The sequence below is a fragment of the Canis aureus genome, chromosome 9, assembly GCF_053574225.1.
Source record: "Canis aureus isolate CA01 chromosome 9, VMU_Caureus_v.1.0, whole genome shotgun sequence".
Taxonomy (NCBI): Eukaryota; Metazoa; Chordata; class Mammalia; order Carnivora; family Canidae; genus Canis; species Canis aureus.
Window position 1 is genome coordinate 49549595 of NC_135619.1, and position 7415 is coordinate 49557009.

The following is a 7415-nucleotide window of genomic DNA, read 5'->3' on the forward strand; positions in this document are numbered from 1 at the left end:
GTTGTTACTCTGACGTGGGGTCCCACCTGCTACTTGCTGCCATCATCAGTCGTAGAAACAGTCATGAGTTAACTCCCGGGCAGTATCATCTGTTCCACCCGCTTCCCTGTCCACACAGATGAGCAATAGCAGAATGTATTAAAAAATAAAAGAGCTCAATGCCATTGGCTCAGATTGCCCCCCACCCCCAGTCAGCTGTCTAGCCAGTGGGATCAGAGGTCAGAAGCACAACCATGAGTGTGCGGATGATTTAGTACCAAACCAACCTCACCCGCAAAATTCTTACTCCAGTATAGATCATCCCAGTGGTAGGTAGAAGGTACTTATCCCCTTTGATTGAAGGGCCCTGGGACGCAAAGGTAGAGGTAGAGGACGCAAAGGTAGAGTCTTACTTGGCTGGAACTTTTGAATATCCAAGACATGTGGAGAGGTGGTGTGTTGGTGTCCTATTGCTGTGCAACAAATTACCACAAACTCGGCTTAAAACCACCCAAATTTATTATCTTACGGTTCTGGAGATCAGGAGTCCAAAATGAGCTGCATAGGACTAAAATCAAGGTTTTGACCAGGTTGCTTTGCTTCTGAAAGCTCTAGAGGAGAATGCATTTCATTTCCTTTTCCAGCTTCTAGAGGCTGCTTGCATTCATTGCTTGGTGGCTGCTTACCTCCACTGTATCACTTGGACTTCTGCTTCCATTGTCATATCACTGACTCTGACCCTCCTGCTTCCCTCTTAAAAGGACCCCTGGGATTACATTGGGCCCACCCACATAATCCAGGAGAATCTCCCCATCTCAAAGTCCTTCATTTAATCACATCTACAAAGTCCCTTTATACCCTATAAAGTGACATTTTTACAGATTCCAGGGATTAGGACCCAGACCTCTTTGAGGGGTCCCTATTCTGTCTACCAAAGCCGAGTGCTGCTGCAACTTGCACTTGTTACAGCAATGGTGAGGGGTGGTAGGATATGAGGTTGTGCCCTTAGCTCTAGAATACTGAAAATAGGAACGCCTGGGTGGCTCAGTACTTGAGCATCTGCCTTCAACTCAGGTCATGATCCTGAGGTCCTGGGATCGAGTCCCACATCGGGCTCCCTGAGATGAGCCTGCTTCTCCCTCTGCCTGTGTCTCTGTGTCTCTCATGAAAAATGAATAAAATATTTTTAAAAAATAGAATACTGAAAATATCCTACCTTACAGCAAAAATCTAATTAAAGTATAAAATGTATGGTGCCTAAGAGACATGTCTGTGTGAGCTTCTATTTTCCCAGCAGAAGTACTAACTTTAAAGGATCCTTGTATCATGAGGAATAGAGAAAAAAAGAAAAGAAAAGCACCCAGAATCCTTCACTCCATGCCAGGCACACAGTTAGTGTTAACTAAGTTAGTTGCTTAGTAAACGGCAACGAAGGAGCTGCCCACTAGTTCTGTGAGCCCGTTGCTCTGGCTCTATCAGGCCCAGTGACTAAACAAACCAGCTTGACGCGAACTACTTATCAGTCAGCAAATACCAACAAAGCCCTGTCAGGTCCCAGGAATCAGAGGGGCCACTCAGCCCAATGCAAACTGACCCTTTCATGCTGAGGCCTGAGCCCTTCCTCCATAGACACCCAAAGATCTAGATTTACGATCAGAATTTCCTAGATCAGACATGGTCCAGATCTGAGTTTACTTTCTGCTGAAAGAAGACAAGTGTGAGAGCCCAGCAATCTTCCACAGACCCACAATGCGTTCCCCTACATGTCTTTCTCCTGCAAACAACGGTGTTATTTTAAATTGTGTTGTGCTCACTTTGGGCTCAGGGCTACAGTCAACAATCCCCAACATGAATCTTTTCACCCTCCCATTTCGTAGATGGGCGAACTGAGGCAGGCACCAAAGGAACAGGGATTTTATCTTACAACAACATTGTGCGTCATTTGCTTTCATCACCAAAGTATCTCGGGTGAGGTTCAAAAAAAGAGAGAGGGTTTTAGAATTTGAATCTCAGATCTCCTGCTAAGTAGCTGTGTGACTGTGGGAAAGTTGCATAACTTATCTGAGCATCCCTTTCTTTATCTGTAAAAGGAGACAGGAAAATCGGCCTGTCTCAACTGTTGCATGAATTAAATATCACATCAAACCCTTGGCATGCTGGATTTATGGAGCGCTTACTATGTCTCAGGCACTATGCTAAGCATCGTGTGCATAGTAATTCATTTACTCATTACAACTCTGTGAAAATAGGTCTTATTATTTCTATTTTCCTGGAATGTAGGCCTCTGGAGGGTAGGGATAGTTTTTGTGTCTTCAGCCTTTAACTCAAATACGCTGTGAATAGTAAATGCAATCTACAACACTGTTGCTGATAAAGAGTGGAGAGATCAGTGAGTCGGGCATCATTCTGGAAGGTTTTATAAAAGTGGAGTCTGATAGGTAGAATTAGAGGAAAGGATGGAAAGGGGGCAGATCTTCCCACTGGGGTAAGGTGAGGTAGAAAAGTGACAAGAGAAGTAAGGCATGTGGGAGACAGAACCACACAATGCGCATGGATAGGAGACAGCAAAACTTTTCTTGATCCACTTTAAAATGCCCCTAATGAGGGCACCCAGGTGGCTCAGTCAGTTGAACATCTGCCTTCAGCTCGGGTCATGGTCTAGGAGTCCTGGGATCGAGCCCCACAAAAGGGTCCCTGCTCAGGGGGGGGTCTGCTTCTCCCTCTCCATCTGCCCCTCCCCCCGCACATGCGCGTGCTCTCTCCCTCTCTCTCTCTCTCAAATAAAATCTTTTCCAAAAAATACTCTTACCATATCTACATCTGTGAGATCTATATGAAAAGAAAATGGTCCTTCCCTACCAACCTCACTGGGTTGTTGTAGCAAGTGAGATAGGGTGTGAAGTTTCTTAGATGCTTTCCACCATCAGTGATTCTACTTCCCCAAGAAGCAGAGTTTTACATATTGATAGTTTCTAGTGTTCTTATCAACATGTCATTTTATAAGGTTCATTTGCCCCCCGTTTCCATCTTCCTTTTAGCCTTCTGCTCTCTGGTAGCTATTTTCAACAATAACAAAAATCCAAGGTAGGAAACAGTTAAAATCATCCTTGATGGTGAGGGGAAAACTGTTGCTCAACCCTCACAGTGCTGGTATTTCTGGCGCTAAGGATTGCACGTGACTGAGGTCAGGCCTGATCCGCCTGATTTGCTCTCTCGGACCAAAGTTCCAGTGGAGAACTCTGGGTCCCCACTAGGGCCACACCAGGGGCTGCCAGCTGCAGGGAATAAAGCCTGGTCCCTCTCTCCCCCAGGTGGCTTCTGCCCAGGGTGGGAAGAGTCCTGAGCCTGAGTCAGCACTGCTGAAAGGGGGCCCCTCATCCTGGCAACTCCTCCTACCACAGTAGAACCCGGGTGGAAGTTCACGGAGTACTCTGACCACTTCGGGACCCTCTCGGGTTACTGTCCTTTCCCCAAACAACAAAAACTTTGAAAGTCCCGGTTCTGGAGTAAACATCAGTTTCCACAGATGCAAGCATCTCAGGAGTGTGTGGGAAGCAGTGCAAGGCCCACCCGCAGCCCCCACCTCATTGCCCACCCAGCGCCGTATTTTCCTCATCCTGTGCACAACGGGAGCTGGCTGGACGTCAGGAGAGGCTGCCTCTCAAACTGGGATATAGGACAGAAAGGGGGGCAGGGGCGGCCCCAGTCATGCTCAAAATCCCGCATCTTGCTTTACGGTGCAAATATAAGAGTCCAGTCCTTCCATCAACCTGTCTCCTGCAACTTTAGAGAGAGGCTTCCGACCCAGGAGAAAACCGCCTCCCCAGGCCTTAGGGATTGGTTCAAGGGTTGCCTGCTTCTCCCTCTCCCTCTGCAGCTCCCCCTGCTTGTGCTCTCTCACTCTGTCTCAAATAAATACATTAAAAAAAAAAAAAATGTTTACCTGAAACTGCTGGGAGATAGCCACACTGCAAAGAGGCCAGTGCAAAGGAAAGCCGAAGCGAGAGGAAGGGGAGATGGAAGGAGTTCAGATAACCTTGTAGAACTCCTCAGCCCAGGCCCACGTGAAGCAGCTGCACTGCTGAACTCCCAGCTAGATGAGCCCATATCTTCTTCCTCGCTGTGTGCTCCAGCCATTTGAGTTGGGTGTCTTGCCATTTGCAACCTTAAAAAGCCCTGCACATTCCGGAGCCTGATTTTACCAACAAATTCTGCACGAGGCTGAAGAAGAACCTGTCCCTCCCCATCCCAACACCTCTGGGCTGCTCAGATGTTACCCAAATGCTTTTGATAGAAAGATGAGTCACTGTGGTCATCAGGTGCCACCGATCGCCCCTGAGAGGGGGTCCAGCAGGGACTGTTGTAGATGGCGGCTCAGTGAGCCTACAGCTCACCCCAGTCCCGACCACTCCCTCTTGTCTCGGGCATTTTCTTCATTTACTTTACCTGCCTGGCCCCTTGAAGTACATAAATTTCTCATTCTCTTATAAATGGATGCATGAAAGGATGGGTGGAGAGATGGATCCGTTGATCCATCAATGGAAAAGCCAGGGGATGGTTGAGTGGATGGACAGACAAGCAGGTGGTTATGGATTTGCCCACTGAGCCTGCCTACACACAGGCACAACACACACACTAAAACCTCGAGCTGCTGCAGTCAGGGGACCATTTGATAATATGGGAAAGAAAATAGCCACAGATGGACTTCTGTGTGGCTTTGGTCTCTGGGCAGCACTCATCCCACAGTTGTTCTCTTCTTTCCTGAGTCACAATCCCACCAACAGCACAGCACCAGGAGAAACCATTCCTGAATTCACAGGCAGCCACCTCAGAAAACCTGGCCTGAGGAGACAGCCTCTCCTCTGTCCCCAGCATCTACTTGGATCTGGATGCCAGCCACAGAAAGAACTACAGAGAAGGCAGGCACCATTTTGGCACCTAGACTAGGGGTAATCATTGACAGTGTCCACAAATGCATCTATGAGGCTCTTGCCTTGAAACAAGGAAGTGAGGGGATTGGGGTATGGGGTAGCCAAGGAGAGGCACCAGGTGGCTCAAAGGATGGAGGGGAGAAAAAAAAACAAAACAAAACAGAAAGATGATGACAATGGAGCTCAGAGCCAAGACAAGGCCTCGTCCTTGGACCACCCCGCTGGAGGCCTCAGCCACGACTTCAGGGAGCTGGTTGGTGATTCACATGAAACCACACTGTGGACTATTGATTGTGGTCATGCATGCTCACAGTCTAGGCAACAGCTTGCTTCAGAAACTACGCAGTGTTCCCTGTGAAGCATATTCCCCTTTGTGAAGTCGTCACAAAGTTCTGAGCAAAAGAATCCCTCTTTTTCCTGGGTCAGACCAAGAAAGCAGCACTCAGCTGAGTGGCAACTGGCCAAGACCTGTTCACGCTGGGCATGTCACCCCAAACGTGAGGTATGAAACACAAAATGGGAGGGCTCTGCATCTCGTCTATCCTTACAGCCAGGAAATGAAAGCATAGAAGAGTGGGAGAAAACAGAGCTGCACACAGAAATATTCCCACAGGCGTAAAAGAAGGGTAGTTGCTGAGTGGGGAGAAGTACTAGCTTCCTCAGGAGTCATCCTTCATGGTGGATACCATCCCTGCCAGGCACCCGTCTTCCAGGTGACCTGGTCCCAGAGCCCAGGAAATACAAGTGTGGGATGAGCCATGGAAAAGAGACTCCCATGGAGGAGCAAAAGAAGCACCAACGAATGTTGAGTACCAGGAAGCAAATGCTCCCTCACCTGCTGCTAACAGGAACAGCTGGGTGTGCAGGACTGTCATCAGCCCCTGGAACACTACACAAGACTGACACGTTATCTCTACCCTCAACAGGTTTATCTTTGAGAGAGGCAACCAGACCGATAAGGGTATAGCCGTTGTAAACTGTATACAACCTGGATTCTCCGTCCTGCTTTGTGCCTGAAGCCCGCCACTAAGTTTTCTGGGCTTCGGTTTCCTCATCTGTAAACGGAGACCCCTCACAGCTCAGAAGTTGTGTGAGTTCCTGGATGTCAGATTAGCTGATCTTCAAGGGGCCGCCCATGTTCAGACACTAGGCCTTGGGAGACTCATGCGGATATTAATGTTCAGAATCAGCTCCTGGGAGTGAGAGCAAGGATGCTGACCCCTCAGTCTTTCATGGCACCACACACACCTCGAGGCACATGCACCCAAGCAGCCCAAGACTGAGACACCCTTTTGATTGTCTCTGACTATGTGTATTTTCAGCCCTGGGTGTTTGTTTTAACTTACAGGAGGAAAGAATCTGGATTCTTTTAAAATATATACAAAGGGAATGCATTTGTTTATTTTGCAGAATGTACTTTAAGATACAACTGGTGAGGAGCAAAGCTACAGACCATCCTTTTCTCTTGGCTCATGTGAGGGCTAGGCCTCCATGGTGATTCCTCCAAAGACCACAAATGGCCAGGATCTTCCATCTCCCATCTCTTGACCTGTCTCAGTTTGATCACCTGGTCAGCCACAACTGTCACATTATTCTTCAGGACCTCAGTGCTCCAGTGACCTCATCCTGCCATCATCATCCCCATGGAGGTGCAGGGTCCCTGCCCACTGCCCACCTTTCCATCTGCCCCACATGGCAAGGTCACCAGGTAAAATCAGGAATCCCAGTTAAGTTTGAGTGTTAGATTAAGAATATAACATTTTTTGTATAACATTTTCCTTTCCAGGCAGCCAAACTTAGGCAGGTTCCTTCCAAAGATAGAAAAATTCTCTCCTTCTAAGCGTATGGTCCCAGAACCCCAGCCCAGTGGCCCTTGTGTCCCTTGGCTTCACTAAAGTCTGCCTTTGCCACTTTCAGGGTGAACTGTGAAGGCCATGGTTTCCAAGTCTCATGGTAACACAGGTAGCTCCCATTCGGATGCCAATGGTGCTTGGTCAAAAACCTGCTTACGGCTGGATTCAAATACATGTCTACACAGAGCTACCAGTCCAGGGCAGAAGGTGAGAGGAGGAGCAAGGAAGGAAGGAGAGAAATGCAAGATAGGTACTGCCATAAAAGTTTCTAGGGGAGATCTCAGTCTGAGAGATCTCACTTCAAAAAAAAAAAAAAATTGGGTGCCTGGGTGGCTGATGGTTGAATCTGCCTTTGGCTCAGATCATGGCCCCAGGGTCCTGGGATCAGGCCCTGCCTCGGGCTCCCTACTCCATGGGGAGCCTGCTTCTCCATCTTCCTCTGCTCCTTGCCCCCACTCGTTCTCTCTCTGTCTCTCACAAATAAATAAATAAAATCTTTAAAAAAAAATGTGTCACCTGGCAATGGTTACCACATGGGCCATGAACTTCTAGTTCTAATTTCTGGCTATAGCTCTGGATTCCATAAGGGCCAAGCAGGTCTACAACACCTTGCAGAGGTGGGCACCTGGAGTGTAAGTGCCACAAGGGCAGG

At 48.2% G+C, this 7415-nt stretch overlaps 1 protein-coding gene and 1 long non-coding RNA gene across 8 annotated transcripts in view; one reads left to right on the plus strand and one right to left on the minus strand.

Moving 5' to 3' along the window:
- DPF3 (double PHD fingers 3) overlaps positions 1–7415 on the minus strand; it is a 259291-nt gene that overhangs the window by 175474 nt on the left and 76402 nt on the right. The window lies entirely within an intron of this gene.
- LOC144320845 (uncharacterized) lies at positions 5318–7243 on the plus strand. Of its 2 annotated transcripts, none has more exons than XR_013386484.1 (3): positions 5318–5412; positions 6321–6618; positions 6828–7243. It is a non-coding gene; the product is annotated as an uncharacterized LOC144320845 (long non-coding RNA). The 2 variants fall into 2 exon arrangements; XR_013386485.1 differs by having other exon boundaries at positions 5325–6000.